Genomic DNA, 19,585 nt, shown 5'->3' with positions numbered 1-19,585 from the left:
CTGCTCAGGACACCGTGCTGTTTCTGTGCTCCAGCAGCCATCCCAAGGGGGGGAAATACTGTTAACCCCCTTTTGTGCTTCCCGCTGAGACAGGGCTACAGCATGGCCTTTCTAGGAATTGGAGAAAGGCATCCCATTTCCGGGCAAATGCAACCCCTCACCAACGTGCCCTTGGCAAGTGGAGCTCAGGCTGGATTTCAGTCCCCTCTCGCTCCTCCTTCCCTAGCTGTGGACTTGTGCAACAGACAACCAACATAATGTAATGTTACTGGGCAGTCTAACTCTGAATATGGGCTATAAAGCAGAGCTGGGTTACACAGCAGCTATGTCCCAGAGATTTTAGCCAACAAGTTCTTTCAGTTCTTGCTCCCTCACTAGTCAACTACAACTCTGGTATAAACCTAGGTGAGCTAAGCCAGAGGACAAGTGGAATAAAGCATAGTGGTGATGGCCAATAAACAGCAGTTCAAATCCTAGCTCTGCCATTTAATGCTTGGTAAGCCTTTTTTTTTTTTTAAGCCTTGGGCAAGTGCTTAATCTCATTGAACCTCCGTTTCCTTATCTGCTAAATGAAGCCAATAATGCATTGCTCTGAGGATTGTGAGAGGATTAAAGTAGGTAATATTGACACATCTCAAGTGTCTGGTCCATAACAAGAACTTAATAAATGGTGCCATAATCAGTGAGGGATAGACACAAAATAGCAACGATTGTGAGAGTGGCACAGGACTGGGCAATGTTTCATTCTGTCATACATGAGCCTCTATGAGTCAGAGCTGACTCCACGGCACCTAACAACAACATCAGACACAAAATTATCCTCGTCTCCTACCTGGGATCAAGTTCTTGTAACTCAACTCCTTCCTTAGGGTGAGTTCCTGGCCCTCTCGTACGAACAGATCCTTGATGATTTGTTTAGCTGGCCTTCCAAAATTGTCTAGACAGAGACATGCACAAAACAAGTTATATGGTTAGATGTATGAGCCTATAACTCACGTTTGGACTGTACATTCCTCCAGGGAAGGAAATGATCTTATTCACCTTTGCAGCACTTACTCTGCCTGATAATTAACAGCTGTGAATTAAGGAATGACCCCACAGACCTTCTGGTGTTAACTGCTTGTGATGGTTAATGTTATGTGTCAGCTTGGCTTGGCCATGGTTCTGACGTAATTGTCCTCCATTTTGTAATTCTGACATAAGGGGAGTTTTCTTGGGGGTATGGCCTGCATCCAATATCTATGGATATTCTGGCAAAGCTTGCCCTCTCTAGAACCTGCCTCCCACTTGTCATCATCTGACATCTGGTTCTTGGGACCTGAGCCAGCAGCCTGCCGACTAACCCAGTGGTGTTACTATGGGGAATGTAGGGAGTGCAGACTGCACACTCTGACAGTCAGAGGGGGTGACACCAAACTGACCCCAGGGTCTGCGGTGGTAGCAGTGGCAGTGGACAGACCAGTGCTGTTGGGGGAGGGGTCACCAAGGCAGTGGTATCACTAGGGTTTGTGTCACCTCTCACCCAGTGTGGTACTCATCACACCACTCCTGGTCACCTGCCAGTCAGGGTATAGGTGGCCAGGCCACTGCACACACAATTAGGAGAGCCTCACCTTTGCCAATGGAAGAGGGGAGTAGCTAGGGAACCAAGGGGGGTGGGGCTGGGAGGGGCAGGCTGTAGGGCTCCAGTGCTCAGCCCTGTGTGGGGGTAGGGTGGGGCTGGGAGGGGCAGGCTGTAGGGCTCCAGTGCTCAGCCCTGCGTGGGGGTAGGGTGGGGCTGGGAGGGGCAGGCTGTGGGGCTCCAGTGCTCAGCCCTGCATGGCGGCAGGGCAGGGCTGGGCTGCTTTTTCCACTGGAGTAGGGGGGCAGTTAGCTGCCAGCCCCACCTACCTGAATAGGGAGGGTGACACCATGAGTTACCACACTGGGTGACACCACCTCTACTGACACCACTAGTCTGACCTGCAGATTTTGGGATTTGCTGGCTCCCGCATCCCCATGAGCCAGCAGCCTGCTATCTGACCTGCTGATTCTGGGTTCCTAAGGCTCTGCAACCCCGTGAGTCAGGAGAAGCTTCCAGCCTGACATCTGACCCACAGTTTTGGAACTTGCCAGCCTCCACAATGATGTGAGCCATTTCCTTGAAATAAATCTCTCTCACTCTCTCCTCTGGTTTTGCTCTTCAATAGAACCCAGCCTAAGACATTTGGTACTGAGAGTGTTTCTAGAAGAACAAAATCGAAAGCATGAGTTTTCTGAATTGGTTCTCATGTCTGGTGAGTTTTAAAGGCACTGATGACTGCCTCCAGTAGTAAAGAAGGCACTGCTAATCCATGGCTTGGAGCGGCAATAGAAATACACAAAATATCACCACCAGTGGATCAAAGACTTGAGAGAGACAAGTTCTGGGTGATTGTATATTTGATGCTTTTCTACAGTTTTGTCAGAATGAGGCTGGTTGGTTGGTCCTGCTTTCATTAGAAAAAGTGGTGAAAAAAGAGATGAGCTCAAGGATTCTGAGTCACAGCTCAAGTGTCACCTTGGATCCCCATATGGAGCAATCCTGTCCTGCACACGTGATGTCGCCATGAGTCGGAATCAACTCAATGACAGCTAAAAACAACAACGTAAGAAGTAAACTTTAAATAAGCTATCTAATGGAAAATAAAAGTTTTAATAGAAAGACAGTCCTTATTCTTCGATAGAAAAACTCCTTATAACGATGTCTATCTTTCTATATTAATCCATAAATTTAACATAACCAGTACCAATTTAAAAAAAATCAAAGAAGGGGAGGAAGAGAGCAAAGAATCTTTTGGTGAATTCTCAAATTCATATAAAAAAAATAAAATGCAAGAAAAGATACCATATTTTAGGTAAACAAGAGTATAGGGGATATATTAGCCCTAACAGATATTAAAACATATTGTAAAATCATAGTCATTAAACTAGTTTTATACTGGCCCAATAATTAATAGCCAGACAATTGAAAGATAATTAGTAAAACCAATAGACCCAAATATACACAAAAATTTGGTTTATACAGAGGAAGGTTTTCAGTGAAGTGAAAATAAAACCGATTATTCAATAAGTGGTTTGGACAACTCGTTAGGCCATTCAAACAATAATTGAATCTTTTTTCTCATTTCTTTATACCAAAATTAATTCCAGCTGGATAATGTATTTAAATGTAAAAACCTAAGTGATAAGAGTACTAAAAAAAACTATGAGAATTTTTTTACATAATCTTAATGGGAATGACTTCTTCGAGCATAACATTAAACCCAAAAGATGTTAACAGTTTGATAAATCTGATTACATAAAATGTAGAATATCTTCATGACAAAAATACCATAAACCAAGTCAAAAGACAAGCAATAAAGAAGGAAAAAATACTGGCAAAGAATGTGACAAAGAATCACTTTCCATCATATAAGTAGATAGATGGGTAGACAGACAGTATCTTAGTGCTGCTATAACAGAAATACCACAAAGGGGTAGCTTTAACAAACAGAAATTTATTTTTTCACAGTTTAGGAGGCTAGACGTCCAAATTCAGGGTGCTGACTCTTGAAGGGAAGGCTTTGTCTTTTGGTTGGCTCTGGGGGAAGGCCCTTGTCTTTTGTGAGCTTCTGCTCCTGGTCGATCTTCGTGTAGTTTGGTATCTCTCTTCCCCTATCTCTGCTTGCTGGCTTGTTTGTATAACGTCTTTTATGTCTCATAAGAGATGGACTGAAGACACGCCCTACGCTAATACTGTCTCATTAACATAACAAAGACAACTCATTCCCAAATGGGATTTTAACCACAGACATAGAGGTTAGGATTTACAACACATATCTTTGGTAGGCATAATTCAATCCATAACAGATAGATAGATGGATAGCTGCCATCGAATCAACTCCAACTCATGGCAACCTTATGTACAACAGAATGAAACGTTGCCTGGTCCTGTGTCATCTTCACCATCGCCAGCATGTTCGAGTTCATCGTTTTGGCTTTGTGCCAATTCATCCCACCAAGGGTCTGCCTCTCCCTCCCTGACTCTCTACTTCACCAAACTTGATGTCCTCCTCTAAAGATTGATCCCTTCTGGTGACACGTACTCATAGCGACCATAGGACAGAGTAGAACTGCCCCATAGAGTTTCCAAGGAGTGCCTGGTGGATTTGAAAAGCTGACCTATAGGTTAGCAGCCATAGCTCTTGTTTGTTGATGACATGTCTAAAGCAAATGGGTCAGACAATGTTCTGTTGTGATCTATAACGTTTTTGTTGGTTAATTTTCAGGAGTGGATAGCCAGGCCCTTCTTCCTGGTCTGTCTTAGACCAGAAGCCCCACTGAAACATGTTCACCATGGGTGACCTTGCTGGTATTTGAAATATCAGTGGCATAGTTTCCAGCATTACAGAAACATGCACACCACCCCATTACAAACTGATGGACGGGTGGTGAATCATATTGGTAAAGAGTTCTAAACAAATGGATTGAAAAAATCCAACAAAAAAAGTGAAAAATATTGATATAGGAAAACAAATGAACTGGCTTTTAATCATGTAAAAAGGTGTTCAATTTCATTTATATTAAAGGAAATTCAAATTAGAGTAGATTCCATCTTTTTACCCATGAGATTGTCTAGAGCAGTTAGTTTGATAAGGCACAGATTGTGGAAACAAGCACTCTGATGCATTATTTGTGGGCGTTTCAAACACTATAATCTCTTTGGAGGGCAGCTCGGCAATACCTATAAAATTCTAAATTCCAAGTCTAAAAATTTACCTGAGAGATAGTATAAAGAAGGGTATCCACTGCAGAAATATTTCTAGTAGCAAAAGAAAGAAAACAATCTGAATGCACAGCAACAGGAAATGATTCTGTAAATTCCGATATATCCATACAATGGAATATAATGTAGCCATTAAGAAGAATAAGGCAGACCTATATTCACTAATGGTGACTTGGTGGCACAGTGGTTGAGCCTTCGGCTGCTAACCAAAAGGTTGGCAGTTCAAATCCATCAGTCACTCCTTAGAAACCCTATGGGGCAGTTCTACTCTGTCCTATAGGGTCACTAAGAGTTGGAATCTACTCAATAGCAATGGGTTTGGTTTTTTTTGTTTATATCTACTAATACGGAACAATCTCCAAAATATAATGTTAAGTGCAAAAGGCAAGGTACAGAACACTCTGTATGCTATTCTACAATTTGTGTTTTCGAAAAGTAGAGTATATAAATATGTATTTGCATATTAAATTATAGTATTAAGTACTTTATGTGTAATGATTCTTTAGTCTTCATAATCACCCTGTGAGGTGGGTCCTATTATTCTATAGACGAATTGAGCCACAGAAAAGGTTAAGTAATTTTCCCAAGCCCACACAGCTGACAAATGGTGGGGCTTGGTTTGAACCCAACATTGATGGACTTCCAAGAAGCAGGCCTTTTCAGTGGTGAACTCAACGAAATTAACTTAAATCTTCAATCAGTTCTATATATATCTACTATTAAACCATTTCCATTTTCATTACAACATTATTTTTATCAGAAATATTTCCCATATAACTTTTTAAACAAATACTTGATTCATTAAGCTTTTTATCTAAATCAAACAATAACTAGTTATTATTTCAGCCATTAGGAGGTTTCTTTTTCCACCATTATTTTGGACAAGCCCAATTTTCTTGACTCCAGTTTTGCATATCTAATTTGTACCATGTGGATCCCTACCAATAAACCAGGTGTCAATTTAGTTGCTGTCAGTTTTGTGTTGATTATTTCAGCTAGAGATATTCATTATGATTTGGTCAAAAATGCTTTATAGCTAATCCATGAGAATATTGTAGACATTCTTCCTGAGATATTCCAGGCTTACTCTGTTAGATTTTGGAGCCAATTCTTTGGTGTTCTTCTGAACATTTTGAAAGATGTATACTACTTCTTCAAGCCACTAGAGAAGCAAAGAGCAAACTGCTGATCACACGGTATCACAGTATCAGCAGGTAATATCAACAGCTCGATTTGATTGATAGTGCCAAAATGCATTTTATGATACCTCACAGAATGCTGGTCATGAACCAAAATGGTAGGATAAAAACGTTCAAAGCAGGCATTCTGCTAGTTACTTGGTGTCTTAGTCATCTAGTGCTGCTGTAACAGAAATACTTCAAGCAGATGGCTTTAACAAAGAGAAATTTATTTTCTCATAGTAGGCTAGAAATCCAAATTCAGAGTGTCAGCTCCAGGGGAAGGCTTTCTCTCTCTGTCAACTCTGAAGGAAGGTCCTTGTCATCAATCTTCCCCTGAACTAGGAGCTTCCCTGTGCAGGAACCCCAGATCCAAAGGACGTGCTCTACTCCCAGTGCTTCTCTCTTGGTGGTATGATGTCCCCACTTCCTGCTTGCTTCCCTTTTCTTTTATCTCTTGTAAGATAAAAGGTGGTGCAGGCCACATTCCAGGGAAGCTCCCTTTACATTAGATCAAGGATGTGACCTTAGTAAGGGTGTTATAATTCCACCCTAATCCTTTTAATATAAAATCACAGTCACAAAATGGAGGACAACCACACAATACTGGAAATCATGGCCTAACCAAGTTGACACATATTTTGGGGAGGGCACAATTCAATCCATGACACTTGGGTTGTAAAGATGAAAACATCAACTCCTTTCTCTCAAAAAAAAAAAAAAAAATTATCGTCTTATGGGGCTGCCAGGCACCTAAGAGACTGATGATACAACATTAAGTTCTAATGATGATATGTTTCAAATATAAAGGAATTTTGTCTCTTGGGACACTTGAGAATAGGAATGCATTTTTCACAGTGAGTTGATGGAGTTTAAAGCACCAAGATCTGTCTTACTGGCCTGTAGCCAGGCATTCCATATTTACCTGGGTGGATAGGCAAATCCAGAGATGGAATGAGAAGCCAAGATCCAAGGAATACTGGTTGGCAATTAAAGTTATGTTTCTTTCCACCTATTTCTTCTCTAGCTCACTTGTCTTGCTTCTTCTCTTCCCTTCTTTGAAACCTATACTTGGGACCTAAGCTCCCAGAGATACTAGACCTGGTTTTCCTTACTGTCCCCTTTACATCCCATCCTTCATTGGCCTGCCTGTCTCCATCAGGGCAGAGCTTTGGAGCTCCAAGTATCAGAGGTTTAAGGAATAGGTCTGCTGTGAGGAAAGGGACCAGGAGAGGAAGTTGGCAATTTGCCCTGCTTTGGGAACTGCAGTGTGCCTGTCATGAAAACCTGATTTAAATTCCACAATGGTCTTCCTTCCTCCAGGGGAGCTTTGGTTGGTTTGCCTCATAAACTTTTTTCATTTTTTTTAAATGAATTTATGTCCTTGGCAAATACTAATACTAATCGCAGCATTGATTCTAGGGTTTATTTAAATGCATGGTTTGGGGGTTTGGTCAAATGTGCTTTTGTCTGCAAAGTTACTATATTAATTTTCTTCATTGGAGAGAGGATTTGACAAGATAGTAATTGTTTTAGCAGTCAGCTTTTTGCCCAGGAGTAGTTAAACTGAAATGCCCATCCCTGAGGCCTCGCAGACTCACCCGCCCTCTGGCTCGCCTCCTCAGAACTGACTACCAGGCCAGATTAGGAAGGACTGTGGCCCAGGTGTGGGTGGGAATGCTCACAGATAGCAGTGGTTCTTTGGGAGTCCTGACTCCTCCTCACCCATTCCTCTTCCTTGGCCTGACCCAAGGCCATACTTCTCAGCAGTAGTGGATCTGCAGGCCTCAGGGAACCCACATCTTGGGCACCCAGCAGTCACAAGCCCAGCATTCCCTCCTCCAGGCCACACCTGAGGAGGGAAGGCTGAGAACACAAACAACACTCTCTGCAAGGAATTGGTTGCAGGCAGGAATTAATGCTTTGGAACATAGTATTATCAGACTGATTTTAAATAGATGTTTCACTTCTCTTCAGTAACAAAGTGTGGGCTCTGAAGGGAGCTAAAAGAAATCAAAAGAAGAAAAGAAATGAGAAACAGGAAAACCAAGAAAAACAATCGCCCCAAAATCTTGCTAGGTTATTGCTCTAGAAGGATCTGTTTGGAATTGCTGGGTCTCTGACAGCATGATTGTAATAAACTGGTAAATGTCTACTTACACCAAAACATAAAACATATGGATGGTTATTTGGAGTACAAATGCATTTTGACAGATATCTAATTTCATTCCCCTGATAGGATGTATTTTGTCAGAGTCTTCATCTCGTTTGCGACACAATCACTTCTAGTTCCTTGCCTTGGTGGGAAAGCATTTTTTCAGGCCCCCAACCCCTGGATAGGTTTAAATTATTGCCATCATAACTCTGCTTAAAACCAAGGAAAATCATAAACATGGCCTATTACCCACCCACATGAGAAATATTACCAAGTAGATACCTTTGTGCATCCAACTGGGTAGCAGAGAGAATTATTCAAAAGGTTCCAGTACAGAGTGTTGGCAAGTATCAGTGGCCCATGACATATTAAATAATATGAGTGTAAAAGGAAAAGCGGTCAATTCCTTTGATGCTCAATGGGCAGAAGGAGGCCCAGGATTGTACTGGAAAAGTTCTACTCCCTGCTCATGTTTCAGCTCAAGAGTTAACTCCTGTACGAAGCATTTCCTGGCTCATCCAGGTAGACTTAAGCTTTCCTCCATATGCTCCTGTCGTACCTACCCATACCTCCATTAGGCCCTTTTATCACTGTGTATTTTATATTTTTTTCTAGTAGAGACCTTAACTTTTCATTTTTTTGATCCTTGGTGTGTACCTAGTACATCCAAAACTGAACCCATTGTGTCAATTCTTACTAATGAGACCCTATAGGACAAAGCAAAACTTGCCTCATAGGGTTTCCAAGGCTTAATCTTTATGGAAGCAGACTGCCACATCTTTCTCCCACGAAGCAGCTGGTGAGTTTGAACTCTTGACCTTTCAGTTTGCAGCTGAGTGCCTAACCACTGCACCACTACGGCTCCCGCCTAGTACATTTTTTTTTTTTTACATAAGTAGGTATTTAATAAATATTTGTTGAATGAACAAATACACTTTATCCCTACAGTTATCACCTGTAATTATTAATTTACCTACCATTTCCTCTACCAGTTTGTGAGTTCCTTTCATATGAGGGCTACTGTCTTATTCATATTCATCCTCAGCTATGAACACACTATCTGGCATACAGCAGGTACTCAGTAAGTACATTGACAGGATGGATGGGTGGATTGGATGGATGGATGTATGGACGGACGGACGGACGGATGGATGATTGTTTGAAGTTTCTAAGTGCTCCGGTATTTCTCAAAGTCATCAGCTATGTAGACACTAAAAACATTACCGCCTCTCAGTCTCTAGTCTTATGATTTTTAACTTTGAGCTTCATTTTTTCAAGGATAGGGAACATTTGATTTTAAAATTTGTTTCCTGAATACTTCAAGAACAATTTGGGGAGCCCTTAAAAAACCGAGAGAAGATAGTTTGCATGGCTTTTATTAGAGCCTATTAGTTATCCCCCAATATCCATCTTTTATTCTTTCTTAGTAATAAAAAACCCAGTGCCGTCGAGTCGATTCCAACTCATAGCGACCCTATAGGTCAGAGTAGAACTGCCCCATAGAGTTTTCAAGGAAAGCCTGGTGGATTCAAACTGCCAACCCATTGGTTAGCAGAAGTAGCACTTAACCACTACGCCACCAGAGTTTCCTTCTTAGTAATAGAACTCTCAAACTGTAGCTGGCACAGGGTGTCTGGAATAAGGGCATTTTCCAGTCTCCTTTGCATTCAGATGACTAAATTTTGGCCAATGGGATATAAGTGGAAGGGCCACGTGCAAGTTCCTGGAAGTTGCCTTAAAGGAGAGACATGTTCTTTCTCCTCCCTTCATCTTTTCTTATGCTAAAATACAGACATGATGGCTGGAACTCAAGCAGCTATATTTGGACCATGAGGTAGAAGTGACATGTTGAGGATGGCAGAGCAACAAGGCGTCAGCCTAGGTTCCTGACTACTTTGCGACATGCCCAAAGAGCCCTGGACTCCCTATCTCTATATTTCTTTTACAGGAAAGAAATTTTGGGTTTTCTGTCACTTTTAGACTAACAAATTCTAACAAATATAGGCATCCTAGACATATCAAGAATCTGGTACCAAACTGAGTTGAATTAAATTGAACTGGACTGATACTAGATATACTAAAGTTACATCCTTTTAGACAAGGGAAACTTTACTGGAAACCAAGGTAAGAGATGTTTGACCCTGATAGCACACCCCTGAGAGCATCTTGTCCCATACCCCCTCCCTGTCTGCTCTGGGCAGGTTCCCACCTGAAGTTCATTTCCTCCTTAACCTGAAGGGGGAAAAAAAAAAAAAAAACAATTACTGTTGCTACCAGACATAGTCCCAACCTGGAAAGGTGAAACAATCAACCACCTCCCTAAGAGGAGAAATCCCTCAGAGAGGAGAGTCTTAACTTGGGATGGAAAGTTCCCAATCCCAGCCCATAATTATGAAACATCTTGATTCAAATAGGCCAGAGCTCAATTTCCATCACCATTTAGAACACTTTGACAGTGGTCATTTTTCTGATAATGCCTGGGAATTTCATGGCTTTTTAAGCAAAATGAGGTAGAATGGTTGGATTTACTGCAGGTGAAATGCTGACAGAAGAAACTTCAATTTAGCAACTGTTATCATGGACTCCTCAGCAGAGTGATGCCATTGAAAACAGTTATCACTCAATGTTAATAAAAAAAAATTATGGATCTAATAAAAGTTAATGGGGAAGTATCATGTGCAATAAAAAACTGCAGTCAAAGCAAAGACTGCTGGGTTGGGGGAGAAGATTCCACTATAACTCAGTATTGTCTGCGAGCCAAAATCGACCGTGCCCCTAACATTTCTGAAGTGCAAATGGTCACTCACATCAAATTAAGCTGTGGAAATACTTAGCAATAGGATCCTCTTCTTTTATAAAAATAGAAAAGGGCAAATCAGAAATTACCCAGTAAACCTAATGCATCAGCTACAAGTAAGATCCTGGTCCATGGGTAGCTACCTTGACAAACATCAGTAAACTCTTTCTCAGGAACTCTATATGTGTTTCCCAGAGAGGCTGAGAGTTCAGTCCTGTTAACAGAACAGTATTTTGTGTCTGAACAGAATGGCTTTGGTTCTGAGGAATTTAAGTTTCATAGAGCATCCATGATGGCTATTGAGAAACAGGAAACCAGAGGAGTCAAAAACCTTCCTGACAGTGAAGAAAAAATTTGGAAATGGATAATGGTGATGGTTGCACAACAAGGTGAATGTAATTAATGTCACTGAATTGAACATGTGAAAATGGTTGAGATGGAAAATGTTTTGTTATATATATTTCATCACAATAAAAAAAGTTTTTTTTTAAGGATTTCTTTGCATCCCTTTCACCACCTTGCAGGTCAAGGCACCATGATTTTCCATCTGGACTCCCTTACACCTCCTAACTGATCTCTCTGCTTCCACTCCAGCCTTCTTCCTCCCCGACTCATTCAGATCCATTTTCTACACTGTACCCAAAGTGATCTTTTTCATTTATAAACACAATTTTATCACTGTTCCTTTTAAAATCCTTCAGAGGCTTTCCTTGGCTCTTAGAATAAAAACAAAAGTCCTTATCAAGGCTTAAGAGGCTATCCACAGTTTGGATCCTACCATTTCTCCAGCCTCATCCTGAGCTCCTCACACCCCGGCCAGATAGGTGGGAGTTCCCGCCATGCACTTTCACCTCTGGGAGTTTGACTTGCTTCTCCCACTACATCCATGGTCTGCCAAGATAATTCCAACTCATCCTTAATTTCATTTTCTCAGGAAAGTCTTCCCCTGCCCCAGGTTAAGTTAACTTCCACTGATGCATGTCCATAAGGCACTCTATACTTTTCCCTTTTGTAAAATTTAGTATACTATTAATTACCTGTACACTCTCTGTCTTCCCCAGTAGGACGTCAAGCTTCTTAAGGATAGGCTCCATGCTTGTCTTATTCACCACTTTTCCCCCAGCACCTAGTACTAAACCAAAAAAAAGCAAACCCACTGCTGTCGAGTTGATTCCAGCTCATAGCAACCCTATAAGACAGAGTAGAACTGCCACATAGAATTTCCAAGGAGCGCCTGGTGGATTTGAACTGCCAACCTCTTGGTTAGTAGCTGTAGCACTTAACCACTCCGCCACCAGGGTTTCCAAGCACCTAGTACAGTACATGCATGTTATATGCACTCAAATACTTGTTAACTGTTTGGATGAGTAAATAAATGGATGAATTGTCCCAAAAACCCAGAAACACTTTGCTAATCCCACTAATGATGAGATGAAATGACAGCTGGTAATTCTACATAAGACAGAAATGAAAGCACAAGTGCTAGGCCAGAGATTCAGCCCCCAAATCAGGAAGGTGCAACCTGTTTGGAGGGGCAGCTCCTGCCGAGAGACAGAGACACAGGGGGGCTTTTCAGCCCCCTGGAATTGCTGCCCATGATGGAAAGGGAATCTTGCCAGGAAGCGCCTTTCACAGTCTTCAAAAAAGAACCTGCTGTTTGGAAACCATTTTGAAACCATCAGAGTAAGATTTGATGCAGGCAAGAATTATCAACAGGATGCTAAATCTCGGAGGAAATTTGGATGCTTGCATGGATTTAATGTATTGTCCCCAAAGATTGTTTATTAGTTGCAAAGAATAAAACAGCAACTAAAAGGCCTGTCGATCTACTTCCAAAAATCAGCCACTGAAAATCCTATGGATTACAACTGTCCCATATGCTATTGACCATGAGGATGGTGCAGGATGTGGCAGCATTTCATTCCATTGTGCATGGGGTCACCATGAGTCAGAGGCTGACTTGACAGCAGCTAACAACAACAACAACATACTGTGGAGAAATTGAACACCACCTTGACCAGTTGATCAAAATCAAGAAGGGGAAGACTGACATTGTGTGATTCCAGATGCAATACTCTGAGAAGGACGTGATATCACTTAAGTAGTATTCTGGCCCAAAATGCAAAGCCAAAATCCAATGATGAGGAAACATAAGATAAACCCAACATGAGAAACCCTGTTTTAAAGAAAGGCATGTGGAAGGGAGGCTGTATTGCAAAATGTCAATGTTGTAAAAAACAAAGAAAGGCTGTGGAAATGTTCCAGACTAAAGGAGACTAAAGAGACAATTAAATGTAACACCTTATCCTATGTTGGATCCTGCACTGGAGTGAGGAAAAAGCTTTAAAGGTCATCATTGTGTTGAGTGACAAAACTGCAATACAAACAGTGAGCTAAATAAAGACATTGTATTAGCATTAAACTTACTGAAGTTGATAACTTTCTGTTGATAACAACGAAATAAAGAATATCTCTATTTTGGGGGAACACACACTGAAATATTTTGGGGGTAAAGGACCATGAAGTATCCAACTTATTCTCATATGGTTAAGAACAAAATATTACACACACACACAAAGAGAGATTACAAATAATAAAGCTAATGGAGTAAATATTAAAAATAGAGAAACTGGATGAAAAGTACATGGCACGTGTTTTTTTTTCTTTCTTTCTCTCTTTTGTACGATTCTTATCCTTGTAACTTTTCTGTAAATTTGGAATTATTTCCCCCCCAAAAATAATAAGTCTTCTCCCACTTCAAGATAAGCTCTTTCTGGTCACCAGGAGAGAAGAAGCAAAGCCCTGTCTCTCTTAACAACAAATAGTGAGAAGCATCAGAATCTGTCTGATGTATAACTTCCCTGAGGGTAAGGCAGACATGGGAAGAGCCCACACTCTCTCACACATGGCTCTCATTGCTGCTGCTTAGAACTCTGAGGGTCTTCAGAAACCACCCCTGGAAACTTAACATGCAAAGCACCACCACACAGCAGCCCAGTTGCCTATTGCCATCTGGTTGCTTAGCAACCCAGACCTCTACTTGACAAGATAAAGCAGGACCCCTCATTCTGGGGCCCAGGGTTGGTGTGCTCTGGAGAAAAATCCTCTGTTGGTCAAGTTGGAAGTGAGACTTAGCTAGAGCAGATAACACCCATGGCTCTTAGGGCTTGAGCTGGGTGCGCAGCCCGAGCGAGGGCCTAGCAAAATGTAAAGCAAACAGACACTTAATTAAGTCACTTCAACTTTCTCAGCCTCAGTTTCATCACAGATAAAGGGAGACTATTGGGATAGATCAAAACAAGCAAACAAACAAAAACCCCAAACCAGTTGCCTTCTAGTTGACTCTGACTCATGGTGACCCTGTGTGTACAGAATAGAACTGGGTTTTCAAGGCTGTGACCTTTCCGAAGCAGGTTGACAAACCTGTCTTCTGAGGCATTTCTGGGTGGGTTTGAACTGCCAACCCTTCAGTTAGCAGTTGAGTGCTTAACCATTTGTACCACCCAAGGACTCCTGTGATAGACCAAAAAGACCAAAACCAAACCACTGCCATCAAATCAATTCCAACTCATAGCAACCCTATTGAACAGAGTAGATCTGCCCCCTTGAGTTTCCAAGGAGCCCCTGGTGGATTCAAACTGCTGACTCTTTGGACAGCAGCTATAGCTTTTAACTACTACCCTATCAGGGTTTCCTGTGATAGACCAGTGGTTCTCAAATCTAGCTGCCTGTTAGGATCACCTGAAAAAAGGAGCTGGTAATCAACCCCATTCTGTTATCAACGCAATCAGAACCTCTAAGGGGCTGGAATTTTTTTTTTTTTTCTGAGTTCTTCAGATGATTCAAATGCAAATCAGGGTTGAGATCCAAGAGACTAAATGAGGAGAAAACATCCAGAGATTTCTTCCACACACCCCCTTCCCTCTCAGGGCTATATTTCTGGCAATATTCGCATCCTACCCTGTCTGGAAATTCTACTGGGTGCTCCCCCACCACCCTCACTTTAAAACTAGAAAATTGTTTTCATAAAGCTGTTTCCTCCTCTTGCCCCTTCAGCACGCCGGGCATCAATGGCTGTCTACTGTTATTAGCTCCGGGTGCGTTACCATCCCTGACTTATTCCCTTAACCCTGCCACACCTCTGCAGGGGGCCCCTTCATTAAAGTCTCTTGAACCTCTGAGTTGGACTCTGCTTTCTGCTGGAATACTGACTGACACCCGTCTTACCGGGCCACACGCCAAGGCGAGCCATAGCTCCCTTCTCGTGCACAGAGGTACCAGAAATGGGTCTTTTTCGGGATTGGAGTTGAGGAATAGCTCCCTGCAACCTCTCAGGCATCCATTCTGAACTCTGCCCCACACCACAGGGCTCCCCCCGTGATGTGGAGGGGACCGCAAAAATGAAGTCACAGCAGATAAGACGAGGTCTTGTTGGCTGAGCACTGGTGAGCTACACTCTCTAGGTAGTGTCCCTCAGGTGGAAGCGGAGCTATCTATCTGATAGTGCTGAACAGGAGGAGAGTGAGGCTGGACCCGAGAATGAACATGCTCCTGAAGCTGTGCTAATGCAGTTTTCCTGGAGTCATGTCAGGAGCAGGAGATGGGTACCAGCAGCCCTCTGGAGTCTCAGATGAGGTTGCCATGGTAGCAGTAGGGTCACCGCTTAGCAACAGACCAGAGCTGCAGGAAGTTGCTAAGGTATTTTCACGTGTGTTAAAGCAAATGGATGTTTATCTCAATCTTGAGTGTAAATACACTGTGGGGGGAAGAAGAGAAAACATACACACACAAACCACCTACTGAGGTGTAGAGTTGTGTTTCTGCTGATACATGAGGCCTGCAGAACACTCCTGGTGAGGAGGCAGTGATGGGGACTATGTATGACCCAATGAAGCACATCCCCCCTAAGCCCCTAAATCAGCTACCCTGACTCCCCACTCACCCAACCTTAAGACCTTCACCACCATCTAATTGCCAATACAGTTTCCATATGTTTCTCCTAAATGGTTTTTGACAGGTGGGGTAGTATAGTGATTAAATCTGTGGACTCTCAAGTCATACTGCCTGGGTCCAAAGCCTAGCTTTAGCACTTATTTATGTAATGTTCTATTATTTTGGAAGAGTAGAGTCACTTAACTTCTCTGTGTCTCAATTTCGTCATCTGTAAAATGGGAATGACAGTGCTTGCCTCACAGGATTGTGTGAGAATTAAGTAAGTTATTCTGTGTAAAGCACTTACAGCAGTGTCTAGAATATAACTAGTGCTTTACTAAAGATGGCCGTTATTAATATGCAGTGAAATTTCTTAATTCCTGTACAAGGAATTAAAAGTATAAAGGTGAGCAAGGAGTTGGCTCTATTCTTGTGGAGATCACATCTATTCCAATCCCATTGTGACAAGCATAAAGGCCCAATTCCTTGGTTGCTCATTCTGGGTCCTTCCAAATATGGCTCTAGCGTGCCCTTGCCCTAATTAAGGGGTAGATGTCGGAATTGAGGAGCCCTGGTGGTGCACTGGTTAAACATTTGGCTGCTAACCAAAAGGTTCAAATCCACCAGCCTCTCCTTGGAAACCCTATGGGGCAGTTCTACTCTGCCCTATAGGGTTACTATGAGTCAGAACTGACTCAAAGGCAACCAGGTTCAGGTGGGCTTGAATAAGGTCACACATGTAAATGTTCGGAATGGTGCTCAATGAAGGTTACCTATTACTACTAAAATTATTATCATTATTACCCCCTACAACAAATCAGCTCCAGCTTGGTCTGTTTTCTAGCCTTTGAATAAATTCATGAACTCCCACATCTGGCGCTTGTTTAGACTGGTGTTGACCACCTGGAATGCTTTCCCTCTTCCTCTCCACTGGTCTCATGACTGCACAACCTTCAAGACCAGGTCCATTCATACCTGTTTCTGAAACCCCCTTAGTACCCTGGGTCATGGCCATCCCCTTCACCTCAACCACTGCTGAACCCCCATAGTGTCCATTGTCTCTTCTTCTCTGTGTTTTTAGATGTTTCTATCTTGCTTTCTAAACTGGATTGCAAGCCCCCTGTGTAAGATACCTCTCATCCACCTTCTCAGATCCTCTCAGCTTTATCTGTCTCATCTGTCCTTTGCCCCTTTCCACCTCAGTTGTCACCACAGTAACCAGTTCTGCGCAGACTTCACCCAGTCACCACCCATTCACCACACTGGCTCCTAGGGCCACCTTCTGCCTCAGCAAAGGAGATGCACAATGGGTGAATGACCATGGGATTCACAGGTCTTATCATGCTCCCACCATTCAGAAGAATCAGCCTGAGAAAATGGCAGGATGAACTTTTAAAAGTTCAGCGAAGATACCTGCTCAATGACAATAGCCTGAAGGGTTAGGACACTGTCCTAGGGACATAGGATATGCACTGAACCAACATCATATATGGTCCTGTGTCCCAAATGGCTAGAATATACAGTCTGGGAACTGAGGAGTGGATGCTGTATTTGTCCCTCTCACCATCCTGCCCTGACCCACTTGCAGAATGTGTGCATCCAGTCTACCACCTAGGCTCTGACAGCTTAGAAGTCTGGAGTTTAGGGAGGAAACTGTTCCTTCAGGGACACAGCAAGTGTCCCACTGGGCTTCAAACTGAAACTACCACTTAATTACTTTGTATGCCTTATGCTAGCGGGCAAACAGGTCAGGAAAAGAATTGCTAGTCTGATGGTATTAATAACCCTGATTATCAGAAAGAGCTAGAGTTATTGCTATACAGTGAGAGCAGAGAGGATTGTCTGGAACCCAGGGGGTTCACTGGGGCATTTCTAGGTGCTTCATACTCAATACCTAAAAACCAAACCCACTGCCATCGAGTCGATTCCAACTCATAGCAACCCTATAGGACACAGTAGAACTGCCCCATAGAGTTTCCAAGGAGCCCCTGGTGGATCTGAACTGCTGACCTCTTGGTTAGCAGCTGTAGCACTTAACCACTATGCCACCAGGTTTTCCTGATGCTCAATAACAACAATTAAAGAAGCAACTGCAGCAACTAGCATGTGGTCCATGATGCTAAGAAGCTGCTACGGTCTGGCAAGGGCATGGCAACTAAGGGCTCAGACCCCTCAGGGATAAATTTAGTCTGGGTCTTTGCTACTCAGTGCACCCATGGACCAGCAGCACCAGCAGCACCTGAGTGATTGTTAGAAACACAGCATCTCAGGCCCCATCCCAGACCACTGAATCCGATTCTGTGTTTTCACACCATCACCAAGTGATTCATATGCACATTAAAGTCAAAAAGACTGGGTCAATCCACTAGCAAGCAACCCAGAACATTTGGCTGAAGGTGAGAGCAAATCTAGAATAAGTAACGGAGGAGGGAGAAGGTAATGAATATCAATATGGCCTCAAACCAATGGCAGAAGTGGAGACTGTGGCTTCTTTCACTTACCTTTTTGTTTTAAGTCCTTTCAGAGAGAGTGGCTAGTCACCATCTTGACCAAAAACCTATACTGATTGAACTTGAATTTCCTTTTCAGGGGAAAAGTTAAGACATCTGGCTCTTACAGAAATGGAGGCTCAATATTCTAGTGTGGGCACTGGATATAATGAGAGAGCATGAACAAAGTAGAGTGGCATCACCATGAATTTTTATGGGACATCTCCCCTGCACCACTCAGATCTTCTTCGCCTCCCCTGTCCCGAGACTCTTGACCAATTGTTCCACATCAGCCATTGTTTCAACCATCAACTCCATGTGGACGCCACCAACCACTGCCCAGCCCTCTCTTCCAAACTCAGATGGGTGTGGGATAATCTGGCTTCCTCAGTGGCCACTCACAGTGGACAGGTTTCAGTGGAGCTTCCAGAATAAGACAGACTAGAAAGAAAAGCCTGGCGATCTACTTTAGAAAATCAGCCAATGAAAACCCTGTGGATCACAATAGAATATTGTCCAATAGGGTGCTGGATATCACTAGGAAAGACCAATCTCTAGAGAAGGACATCACGTTTGATAAAGCAGAGGGCCAGTGAAAACAAAGGAAATCCTCAACGAGATGGATTGACACAATGGTCACAACAGTGGACTCAAGAATACCAGTGACCATGAAGATGGCACAGGACTGGGCAGCGTTTTGTCGTATTGTACACAGGGTTGCCATGAGTCGGAGCCAACTCGATGACAACTAACAACAGCAACAACATTTTAAAACATGCCAGACTGGAATCCAGGCAAGTTCTTCATGCCACATCCTGAGATTCCACAGGGGCTACATACTGTCTATTGCCCTGGATACCCAGCTACATTCTGCATACCTGCCAGGGGAAGCGGGCCAGATTCAATGACAGCTGTTGGTATTGAAGACCCACCTTCAGCCCCAGCTGGCAGAGCACTGGGTGCAGGGTTGGCAAGGGGGAAGCCTTTAGGAAAAGGCAGCTACCCTAACTCTTGTTTCATGCTACCCTTTACTGGCAGCCTTCTGCCTGAAACTAAGGTTCTAGAAGCATTTCATATCCCAAGGGCCACCAGAAAAAGCAGATTATGTAACCAAGGCTCTTGCCCTGAAAAAGATGTTTTTAAAATATAATTAAATAGCTAACATGGTTGGGGGTTTGCTGTGTTCCAGGTCCTATGTTAAGTGCTTTTCATCTATTATTTCATTTAATATTCATTTAAGAGGTAAGT

The sequence above is a fragment of the Loxodonta africana genome, chromosome 15 (assembly GCF_030014295.1).
Source record: "Loxodonta africana isolate mLoxAfr1 chromosome 15, mLoxAfr1.hap2, whole genome shotgun sequence".
Taxonomy (NCBI): domain Eukaryota; kingdom Metazoa; phylum Chordata; class Mammalia; order Proboscidea; family Elephantidae; genus Loxodonta; species Loxodonta africana.
This window is presented reverse-complemented; position numbering follows the sequence as displayed.